Source organism: Coregonus lavaretus (assembly GCF_964263955.1).
Source record: "Coregonus lavaretus genome assembly, chromosome: 5".
Classification (NCBI taxonomy): Eukaryota; Metazoa; Chordata; class Actinopteri; order Salmoniformes; family Salmonidae; genus Coregonus; species Coregonus lavaretus.
In genome coordinates this window covers 61,828,315-61,840,635 of record NC_139992.1, presented here as the reverse complement: position 1 = coordinate 61,840,635, position 12,321 = coordinate 61,828,315, and the positions used below count along the sequence as shown (strand labels likewise).

General features: G+C 42.7%; 1 protein-coding gene across 2 annotated transcripts in view; it reads left to right on the top strand.

Annotated features, from left to right (window-relative positions):
• The window catches only part of traf3ip1 (TNF receptor-associated factor 3 interacting protein 1), a 71,859-nt gene that overhangs the window by 58,330 nt on the left and 1,208 nt on the right, over positions 1–12,321 (top strand). The window lies entirely within an intron of this gene.

The window sequence follows — 12,321 nt, the reverse complement described above, 5'->3', positions numbered from 1 at the left end:
TATCCCTGTTTGGTTCCGTTTTCTTCCATTTTAAGAAACGTTTATCAATAGAATCGTCTCAGAATGAATACACCCCTGATCACATGCAAACACAGCTCACTTTCATAGCAGCCACATATAAAAAAACTTTACAAGCCAAACCTTCATATCATAACCGCGACACACAGCCTACATCGTTGTCAACATAGCTACTAGAACTAATGCGTTAGTAAGCCAGCATGCAGTACAGTCAGCAAGCAGTTTAGCAGTTACACTGGCGGGCCACAGTGGTAATACAATTATAAAACCAAAAGCTTACCTTGACTTGGAAGAGTTTGTATTTTACATTGTTTTATTGTACCCTTATTTTACCAGGTAAGTTAACTGAGAACACATTCTCATTTACATCAACGACCTGGGTAATAGTTACAGGGGAGGGGATGGGGGATGAATGAGACAATTTGAAGCCATAGCCAGCTAGCTGACATAGCATTCCTCTCTGTTTTGAACCGGGTATTTGAGTAGGCTAAACTAGCTAGCTAAGTGAAAGTGTACAAAATATATAGCTAGCTCTCTCTCCCTCTCTTGCTTCTCCTTCATTTTAAATTAAATTAATCTGTTCAAAACTGTTCAATTGTTGTCTTGCACTCTCTTTGAGTCAACTACTCACCACATGTTATGCACTGCAGTGCTAGCTAGCTGTAGCTTATGCTTTCAGTAATAGATTCATTCTCTGATCATTTGATTGGGTGGACAACATGTCAGTTAATGCTGCACGAGCTCTGATCGGTTGGAGGACGTCCTCCGGAAGTTGTCATAATTACTGTTTAAATCTATGGAAGGGGGTGAGAACCATGAGCCTCCTAGGTTTTGTATTGAAGTCAATGTAGCCAGCGGAGGACAGAATCTAGCTGTCCTCCAGCTACACCATGGTGCCACCGTCCTTTGTTTTTACACTGCTGCTACTCGCTGTTTGTTATCTATGCATAGTCACTTTACCCCTACCTACATGTACAAATTACCTTGACTAACCTGTACCCCGCACATTGACTCGGTACCTGTACCCCCTGTATATAGCCTCGTAATTGTTATTATATTGTGTTACTTTGTATACCATTTTTGACTCTAGTTTATTTAGTAAATATTTTCTTAACTCTATTTCTTGAACTGCATTGTTGGTTAAGGGCTTGTAAGTAAGCATTTCACGGTAAGGTCTAAACCTGTTCTATTCGGTGACAAATCAAATGTGATTTCATTTTACAGAGTGCTGGTGGGGCTACTGTAGACCTTAATTGCAAAACAATGTGTTTTAATCAATTATTTGGTGACGTGAATATATTTTGTATAGTTTTATCTAAAAAGGATAACTTTTCTAATGTAAAAAAAAAAAAAGAAAAAAGGAAATTCACTGATGAGGATGGTCCTCCCCTTCCTCCTCGGAGGAGCCTCCACTGGCCCTAGGTTATTTAGCAAGCATGGTGAAGTTGCATTATTTAGCTGTGCTCATTGGCTATAGGGTAATAGGTGACTGACATTCTGCACGTGGCTAATTGATAGTAAAGGAGGAGGATTGACATGGCGCTGTGCTGTTGATGAGAAGATTTGTACACATCACAGATGTAAATTCCCGCTGTGCCCATGATAAAGGATGCAATGTGAATTATGTTGTAGGCCAAGGATAAGCATTCAGACCAGCCTTACTGATTGAACTTATGTTAAAGGAGTGGTTTACTATTTCTGAAGTAAATCTCTGTTTTTGATGTAAATGGCATGTTATAGAAGGGTGCAGATACTTTTTTTGTTTTTGAGAAACTTACCCCAGCTGCGATAGATTTCGTCATTGATTGTCGTGCACTGTGGAGGCGACCAAAAGACATGAATAAAAGCTAAAAAAAACACCCAAATACAGTGGGGTCCGAAGTTGACACCCTTGATAAAGATGAGCAAAAATGACTTTATAAAATACATTTTAAAAATACTGAGCTATATTGTATGCTATTTTTTGTTGTTGTTGAAATTATATTATTTTATACAATTGTATTTTATACATTACAATTGCTCAGAGAAAATTGAGCTCTTTGGTCAAGCACAGCTATCGTGGGATTGGTGTGGAAATAGCCTCCTGTAGCTCAGTTGGTAGAGCATGGCACTTGCAACGCCAGGGTTGTGGGTTCGATTCCCACGGGGGCCCAGTATGAAAAATGTATGCACTCAGTAACTGTAAGTCGCTCTAGATAAGAGTGTCTGCTAAATGACTAAAATGTAAAATGAAATGAGAATGCATGAGCAGAAAATAACCCCTTACCTACTGTAAAATATGGTGGTGGATCTTTAATCTTATGGGGCTATTTTGCTTCCATTGGTCCTGGGGCCCTTGTTAAGGTCAACGGCATCATGAACTTTACCAAGTACCAGGATATTTTAGCCAAAAACCTGGTTGCCTCTGCCAGGAGGCTGAAACTTGTCCGATAGTGGATCTTCCTGCAAGACAATAACCCCAAGGACACATAACAATCCACAAAGAAATTGTTAATTGGCCACAAAATCCCAAATTTTGCAATGCCCATCTCAGTCTCTGGACTTGAAAACCATTGAAAACCTGTGGTTTGAATTGAAGAGGGCAGTCCATAAGGGCAAGTGAAGGATATCAAGGATCTGGAAGGATTATGTATGGAGGAATGGTCAAATATGCCTTCCAATGTGTTCTCCAACTCATAAAACATTTTAGAAAAAGTCTCAGTGCCGTTATACTCGTAAGGTGAGGTATTGAAAACAGGGGTGTCCAATAATTTGAGAAATAAATATATTACTTGTTAAAATATCTTTCTCTGAGCAATTGTATTAGTATAAAATAATATATATTTAAAAAATGGAGCATACAATATACACTGAGTGTACAAAACATTAGGAACAACTTCCTAATATTGAGTTGCACCCGCTTTTGCTCTCACAACAGCCTCAATTCGTCGGGGTATGGAATACAAGCTGTCGAAAGCGTTCCAGGGATGCTGGCCCATGTTGACTCAAATGTTTCCCACAGTTGGTTGGATGTCCTTTGGGTGGTGGACCATTCTTAATACACACGGGAAACTGTTGAAAGTGAAAAACCCAGCAGCGTTGCAGTTCTTGATACACTCAAACCACTGCGCCTGGCACCTACTACCATACCCGGTTCAAAGGCACTTTAAATATTTTGTCTTGCCCATTCACCCTCTGAATGGCACACACACACAATCCATGTCTCAATTATCTTAAGGCTTAAAAATCCATCTTTAACCTGTCTTCTCCCCTTCATCTACACCAGTGGACACCAACCAGTCGATCTCCAAGGCATTCCTAGTTGATCACCAAACATTTCTGGGGAAAAAAACGGATAAAGCTTTGCGTTCCTATTTTTTTAAATTTGTTTCACACTGTTGGTGGTAGGTGCATATGATTCAGTAGCCCTAGTGCCGGGAAGGCAAAGTGTTCCCATTTTAAACCTTTTCATGTGTCTGAAGGTAGAACTCCACCTACCCGGCAGGCCCAGAGAGCAAATCAAGTGCACCTATAGGCCTACCGCTAGCCAATCAGATAGCTCAGATCACCGTGTCTGCACAGTTTTCTCGAGCCATAGACTGTAAAAAGAAGCCTTGAATCAGCAAAGTTGATACTGTGAGATTTCAAAACTTTTAAAACCATGACTAGAGAGAGACTCAACATTTACAGCAAAGAGCTGCGGTTTTTATGAGTAAGTTCATGTTTATGTTATTCAGCACTGTCAACACTTTTATAAAGCCATAAAATGTGCGTTCTCGCTACTTCCACTCAACCTACAACCAGCACTGCAGCTGCAATGTAGCAAAGTGTTCCGATAAGCTTACGTTGTTATTATTAGCGGCTTGGGTCTTTTTTTTTAAATTGAGGAATATTTCACTTTCTCTGGTCATAGGAGTAACAACATGAATTGGTGCATGAGACAGAAATAATGCAGTGCGGGACTGTGTCCCCTTTTCTCTCGGAGGGAGAGTGGCGGGACGGTGAGTTGGGTGAGAGGCAGCATCGCCGCTGCTCCCTCCCTCCCCTCAGACTGACTATCAGATCCAGGCCATCAGTCCCCCCCCCCCCCCCAAAAAAAAGCTAGATATGCTCACTCAACTGTGCCTCACAACAAATACAACAAATTATCTATTACCAGTGTGATCATATACAGTACCTATATTTTTTAAATATTATTTCAAAATGATCTGTGAATAACAATATTGGCAGGGAATAGCCGGTGATAATGTTTTGGGCCTATAGCCTACAGCACATACCTCATTGCTACAGAACTGTTTTTAATTGGGTAATGTTGCATAGGCTTATGTTTTTTAAGTCATGTTTTTAAAAATTAAATTAAAAAAAGGTAGATCTCGGCTTGCATTTTGATTCAGAAAATTATCTTGACGCAGAAAAGGTTGGTGACCACTGATTGAAGTGGATTTAATTAGTGACATTAATAAGGGATCATAGCTTTCACGTGTATTCACCTGGTCAGTGCATGTCATGGAAAGAGCAAGTGTTCCTATTGTTTTGTACATTCAGTGTAGCTCAGTATTTTAATTATTTAATACAGTAATCTTTTTCAAGGGTGTCCAATAATGTCAGATCCCACCATATGTCCTTTTAGAAACAGACCACCTCTCAGTATAGTGATGTAGGTCTTTAGATGTTGTACACATGAAATTGTGTAATTCCGAACTTTATCTGCAACGTTATGTTCCATTTTGTGCGATTCTAGAGATTTCTTCTACCAGCTGTGCTGCGCAGGCTACACGGAGAAGCAGCACAGCTGGTGGAGGGGGAAGTTGCTTGAGTCGCACAAAATGGAATATCCCGTTGCGGATAAAGTTCGGAATGACACAATTTCATGTGTACAACATCTAAAGACCTACATCGCTATACTGAGAGCGTGTCTGTTTCTAAAATAACATATTTGGGTGTTTTTGGAGCTTTTGGTCGCCCCCACAGTGCACAACGAGCAATGAGGAAATATATTGCGGCTGTGGTAAGTTTCTCAAAAACAAGTGAAATCACAAAGTGTCTGCACCCTTCTATAACATACCATTTACGTACTTCTTTGATTTCCTTCAGAAATAGTAAACTACTCCTTTAACTACATTACATGCCCATTGTGGAATATTCCTTAGAAATAAATCCTCCTTTTGGGGGCATGCTGCATCCCACTACCTTGGCCTCCTGCCCTACCTCTCCCTGTGCTTCAACCATAAACTGTTGTCTCCACATTTCATAGTTGATAGGCTTTTCATTACTCTGAACATGACTTCCAGTCTGACGTAACGTCATTATTGCTGCCCCTCATCTGTTCCCCCGAGCGTGTTTATTGGCCAAAGAGAGTTTTCACAGTCAATATTTGGATAGTGAATCGGTGTGAAGGCCTCTTGTCCATGCTCCAGCAATGTGGGTTGTACGAAGCGGCCTGTTTTGGGTGGTCCTTTCTGCCCAAGCGTGCTGCTTCCTCCGCTCCCTGCCCAGCTGACCACCCGACTCTGATGGATGCTGTGTTTTCGCCCGTCGCTCATGCAGAAAGGCCCTGTCTACCGTCCACTCCCCCCTTTCCCAACCCCAGGCCTCATCCATCCCTCTTCTCCAACAAGGTCGTCTGTCCCAGGCCAGCTGCTGATGAGCGGGAAACGGGAAGAACGAGTGCTCCGATCTCCATGGCGCGCGCCAGGCTCCGTCCGGCGTTCCACTCCGACACGGGTTTAGCTCATAGAGACTCAACAGCAGACAGAGCAGATGGAGCCGCCCATTCCTAGCTGGCCTTCGGATGGACGGCTCCCCCACCATACACCCGCCCCAATACTGCAGATTGCACTGTGGCCCTTGTGGTTTTTATTTCAAAATAATCCGACTGAATTTCCCTTTGTCGAGTAGACATACCTTCCATTTGGACTGCAGTGCGCCCTAGCAACTCCCCCCCCCCCCCCCCCCCCCCCGGGTTGTCCGGTGCAACCTGAGCACAGCCCACAGGGTTATCCTAATTGCAGCCTCATCAGTTTTTGGGATTCCAGGCCCCTTATTATAGGGCATCTAATGGAGGGCTGTGAGTTGCTGGGGCGCACTGCAGTCTGAATGGAAGGTATGTCTACTCTTACAGGCTACGCTATGCACTACCTAACCCCCCCCCTCGACATTGCTGGCCTTGCCTCGTCAGCTGTATAAAAGGACTATAATGGTTTCCTTCCTGACATGAAAGGGTTGAGAGTCAGTGTAATAGAGTAGTTGCTCTCTTGTAATCACGGCGGAACATGGAGGGTTAAAAAATGTAAATATTGAGCTTCCCCCGTCCCCCGGTGTGACAGGTCTGAAATTACAGCGGGCCATGATTAATTCTTAAATGCTGACGTTTATCAGACACCCTGATCAGGAATGACTTTCTTACTCTTTGATTTAGGATTACCCTAACTTGGTCCCATTTATGAATTTTAGGGAAATAGGACCTTCATTCTTTCCATGTCATAACTTCTCTATATATGTTTTTTTTTCCCGTCTCCCTGAATCAGTTTTGCTATTGTTAATGCCAATGCTTTTTCAGAAAATGTCTGAACTGCTGTAAATAAAAGGGCTTTTGGAGTAGTTAAAGCACTTGTATTTTGCCATATCCCGCCACACAAAGTGCACCATAGAAGAATTTGCTCTATATTTATGGGGACGACCTTCCCTATGACCTTGCAGAACACTTGTATATTATTCTAGGATACTTCTCGGAGGCCGTCTTTTTATTTAGACAGACTCAGGCCCTCGTAGCAGCTGCGTTTTCATAAGATTGTTTTTGTACCCTCTCCCTTTTCTTACCCCATCAAATTAGCCTTGATGAAGGTTTGCAATGTATAAATAAACGTGGCACACAAATGGATGACTGTTGAGTGAGAGTCACGGAGGAGAAATGCCAGAATACTCTACAGAAATGGCAGGAAAATAAATACTCCTCTCCCCACCAGGCCTGTGTCTTTGTAAACATTCACCTTTTTTTGTGGAAACGTAAGGAAATGAACCGGCTGAATTCCATTAGCCATATTGCCTTTGCAAGTGCAGCATTTTGAGATTCAACTGGAAGTGGAAAATGTTTCTGAGAAATACCTTTCTGAGTCTCGGAGATTGGACTCCAATGCAGACCATGTCGTTGCAGGTGTTATTTTTCTCAAGTCGCTTCGATCACGTCAAACGATTCCAACCCCATAACCTTAAAAACTTGAGGTCTTATCAGCTTCAACCTTTGTGATGTAGCCTACATAATTTAATCAAGTCCTTTTCTCTGTCCACAGTCTTTTCTAGTGGGAGGTGAGGTTCCCCCTTGTACTCCTGGGTCCAGGGCGGGGAGCTCAGCTGTGGCCTCTTAGGGGGATATACACTGACCCTAACATCCTGTAACCCCCCTTGCCCTTAGCCTCACTCTTCACCTCACTGACTCCTAGCTATTTTTATGATCTGGCTGGACATTTGGACGATGTCTTCTTTACCCGAAAAAGAGGAAACCCCTGAACAACACTGGACTTATCGTCATGGTGTAATACCTAGCCTTTTGGCCCACCTCTGACACCCTCTCTGGGGACACATTTCAGGACCCTTGGCTATCCTACCATGTCTCCAAATTAGAGCCAGTAGCCAGGAGGTGGTTGGGTCTCAAACAGTGGTGTAGTGTTGTTTTTTTAGGTACCTGAGCGCAAGTTGGTACCGACATTGTATAATATCATTTTTTAATATACATACAATGCAACATTCTAATTAGGCATACATTATTATAAATTAGGCCATCATCACTGTCAATTGTGAATGATCATTCTTCATGTTTTATGGGGGAAACGTCCATGCTGCATCTGCATGTCAATCATTTTATCACAATCAGTTTCATGAGATTATGCATTTCGATCTTCTTGAATAATGTAAGTAGCCTAACAACTGTTCAAATAAAATGTTCGAGCAGATGGAGTTAAAAAGCTACGCAGCCACCTGTGTTTTGTTTCAATCAAAGCATATTTAGTTCTCGCTGCATGAGAAGAAAAAAAATCTACATTTCAGAACAATCATCCTAAATTGTCATAAGGAATTATGTGGTGTTTTTGGGCTAACAGTAGCCTAATATTTATGCTATTATTTTCGGTTTATGTAGAATACTAATTAATCATTAAGTGATATTGTGAGACATATTGATTCAACTTTCATCTAAACTTGATTAAACAAGCACCATTCTGAGAAGTGGCGGAGCGACGTTCCTCTGCACACCGGCAGCACTACACCCCTGGTCTTAAAAGTCCACAATGAGGTCTCTCCTTTTCGCCTCCTTTTCTTTGCCTGTGCTGATCTAAACTCAAGAGAATGGGTTGAAAGCAATATCGCAAGCCCAAGAGAGCCAGGAAACTTGTTCATTTTTTTAATAAAAGTGGGGGTGAAGGAAATAATACAAGACGAGGAAATCCAGTTGAGACTACTGAGACCCATGGTAGTACTCAGACAATCGGAGGAAACATGCGTGCACCTGACCACGGTCACTGGAAATGTAATTTGTCATAATACACCATAAGTATGTCATGCCACTCGTTGTTAGACCGTTGTTGTGTGCAGTTTATACATTTGTCGCCTGATAATTGAGGTTGATGAAGTGGCTAATTACATCATAATGAAAGCTGATACTCCGCCCTGAAACGGTCCTGCAGTGGCTAAGTTAATGTTTATTTAATTAATGACGCCCAAGAGGTTGGTAGGTCTCTAACAGGTTTCACGCATGCAACCCATTCTTCTTGTCAAAAGCCTTACTTTGAAGACTGTTATTCTCCAACCCCGTCTCACCAGCTCCTTATTACCCCTCCATAAATCATGTGCTTTGCATGCATTTTCTCATTAAGCAAATTATGCATGAGAGGGTTCGGATGAATTCCACATTGTAGCTTAGCAGCCTGCACTGCAGCCAGGCCAGCAGGTCTGTGTGGAGTTTTGATCTAAAGCCCCGGCATGAGACTAGAGGCCCATCAAACCCAGTTTCCACAAGACGTAACAATAAAACATTCTGGCACTTGCAAAAGTTCAGATTTGGATTGATATACTCAGCAACACATTGTTTACAATGTGAAACCAGAGGGGACTGAGTAGTTACTTTTCCTTACACTTTCTTGTGCAAGGAAAAGCAAGATTGCAATACATGACATATCCCTGACAACCCCTTACCTGTATGGATTGACTAGGGGCTCCTTGTAAAAACCAGGAGAGACCGATAGAAAGGGAATTGATGCGCAACGCTCCAAGGTCTCTGCTGGGAGCCACCTGTTCCGAGGAAGGGTCGCCGGCTCTGGTCTCCAGGGCCAACGGGGCTGGATGAGCTAATGGGAAAACCTGCCCCCCCCCCCCCAAAAAAAAGAAAGATAATATTGTTCTTGGGTCGGGGTGAAAAATAGAAAAGGCAGCGCGCTGAGCCCAACTAGACGCCCCTATAAAGGGTTGATTTATGCTCGCCTGGACAGAGTGCACCAAGCAGACCAGGGACTAGTTTTCGTTTTGTTCTATTTTCCTGAATTTCCGAGTGGGTGAGGCTGTGCAAGAGGACAGTAAACAGAGCGTAGCCCGGCTGGGCTTCCGCGGTTCTCCACCACGGCCGGCGGGCCGAATGAGCCGTGGCCTGTTTGTGTAGCCGCCGTGTTCATGGGGCCGAGGGGAAAGCCACCCACATTGCGGACGACCATTAGACATTTCAATCCTCGCACACTTTGCAAACCACAAAGGGGGGATGGGGATGGGGCTGTCAGACATTTTAGCTGGTTTCCTAGAGGAAAAGCAGCAGCGTTGAAGTTTGAAGTGTTTTTTGTATTGTTAAATTCTATGTAGTTTAGTGTGTTTCTAAGCTGTAATTATTGCGTTAGCTCGTAATAGCATTCAACGTGAAGTTTTGCTAACCTACCCGGCCTAACACCCAGTCTACATGACAGTTGGTCTGTTTTGAAGGGGAAGTTGTTGGGGAGTTTACGCTGTCATGTAGCGGGAGTGGTATTTCACCGGCCCTGTAAAAGCAGGTGTTTCCATCTGGAGGCCAGAATGACACAAATTGGCCCAAGAGTTAAACTTGAAAGGGCGATAAGTGTAGTAGTTGTTACTGAATACTGTAGTAAAATAACTTCACTGCCACAGCCTGTTACTAAAATAAACAAGGGTTTAAGTCCACAGGCGTGTGGGTGGGTGCCGTCTAGTGTGTGTGTGCGCGTCTGCAGTCCCACACACACACCGGCCTGCAGACCCAGCTGAGTAAACATCCCTGGCCTTCACTGTGCCAAGGGGAGGCCCTCCTCCCCTCCTAACCTGAGGCTGAGGGTTGTGGGGTGGCTGGTTCATAGCAGAGCAGGACCCCCCAACCACATACTATACAGAGGAGGCCTTCAACCAGTCCCCCCACATTAGCCAGCACAATTCAGCCACGCGTTTGATCCTTATATACACAGCCTAGGTTTGTATAATTCCTGCCTAACATTTTTTTGCCTTGAAATCCTAAACCACTAAATGCAGCCCTGAGCCTGGCTCCGTGCATTTTATACTTTTTGCTGGCCAGTGTAAAATTCCTTAATGTTTATATGATTCGGTTGAAGTAGCCTCTCTGGTAGAGTTGAGAGCAGTGTGTGTGCGCATGTGCGTGCACTTTTGCAGGTGTGCGGCAGTGGCAAAGAGGTAGAGAATTAATTATGGACATCCAAAAGGTATGAAGAGTTGCTTTGCAGCCCATAATTGTATCACTATGAATTGCCTTTTCTGGGACAATAAAGGCTTGCTTAACTTGGCCTCAGAAACACTGGGAAACATCAAGCAGTAGCAGGGTTTTCTCTCATTCCACGGCCACCCTACATACTTCAGAGTCCAAGATCATCATCAATCTCTCTTTGGTTCTCTCCATCCCTCCAGCCATCCTTCTCCCAATCTCTCATGGATGTGAATTTTACAGAATTATTCAAGAATTCCTGTTTATCGAACACTACTCCATTCACATATAATTGAAACTGTCCTATCCCTAGCCAAAATCCAGATTATCCAGATTTTCTATGAATACAGGAATAATTCGATATTAAACTGATTGTGGTAGTAGGCAGATTATGCAATTGTCATGTAAACACATTACTCTGCTTATCTTAATCGGTGTAAAGTCAAATTAAAACACCTGGTTTTCTGAGCAATCGTTGAAATTGTTAGAACATGTAAACACCTTAATCGGCGTTCCAGCTGTGTATTTGATCTGCGCATGTGCCAGCACCGGTAGTTCAAGCCTCCCTCTTTAGCGAGAGTGAAGTGAGTTCGGAAAAACAAATGAATGTATGCGTCTTAGAAATCTACTGAACAAAAATATAAATGCAACATGCAACAATTTCAAAGATTACAGTTCATATGAGTATATTAGTCAATTGAAAGACTCATTAGGCCATAATATATGGATTTCACATGACTGGGAATACAGATATGCATCTGTTGGTCACAGATACCTTTAAAAAAAAAATGTGGCCTCACAATGGGCCTCAGGATCTAGTAACGGTATTTTTGTGCATTCAAATTGCCATCGATAAAATGCAATTGTGTTCGTTGTCCGTAGCTTATGCCTGTCCATACCATAACCCGACCGCCACCATGGGGCACTCGTTCACAATGTTGACATCAGTAAACCGCTCGCCCATGCCGACGCCATACACATGGTCTGCGGTTGCCAAATTCTCTAAAATGACGTTGGTAGAGAACTTAACATTCAATTCTCTGGCAACAGCTCTGGTGGACATTCCTGCAGTCAGCATGCCAATTGCACGCTCCCTTAAAAATTGAGACTTCTGTGGCATTGTGTTGTGTGACAAAACTGCACATTTTAGAGTGGCCTTTTATTGTCCCCAGCACAAGGTGCACCTGTGTAGTGATCATGCTGTTTAATCAGTTTCTTGACGTGCCACACCTGTCAGGTTGATGGATTATCTTGGCAAAGGAAATATGCTCACTAACAGGGATGTAAACACGTTTTGTGCACGTAACTTGAGAGAAATAAGCTTTTTTGTGCGTATGGAACATTTCTTTGATATTTTATTTCACTTTATGAAACATGGGACCAACACTTTAATGTTGCATTTATATTATTTAAAAATAACATGGGCGCTGTGGTAGAACATTTATTTTGATTGGCGAGCTTCTGCATTTATCAGAGTGCCATCAGGTAGCCTTATTTCATATGTGTCCATGTAAACAGGATTATTAGGGAAATCGTTCTTCTTGCAAAGCATGTAAACTTTTGAATCTAACTATTATATTAATCTATCCACAATAATAACATTATTGTGTGCATGTAACCATACT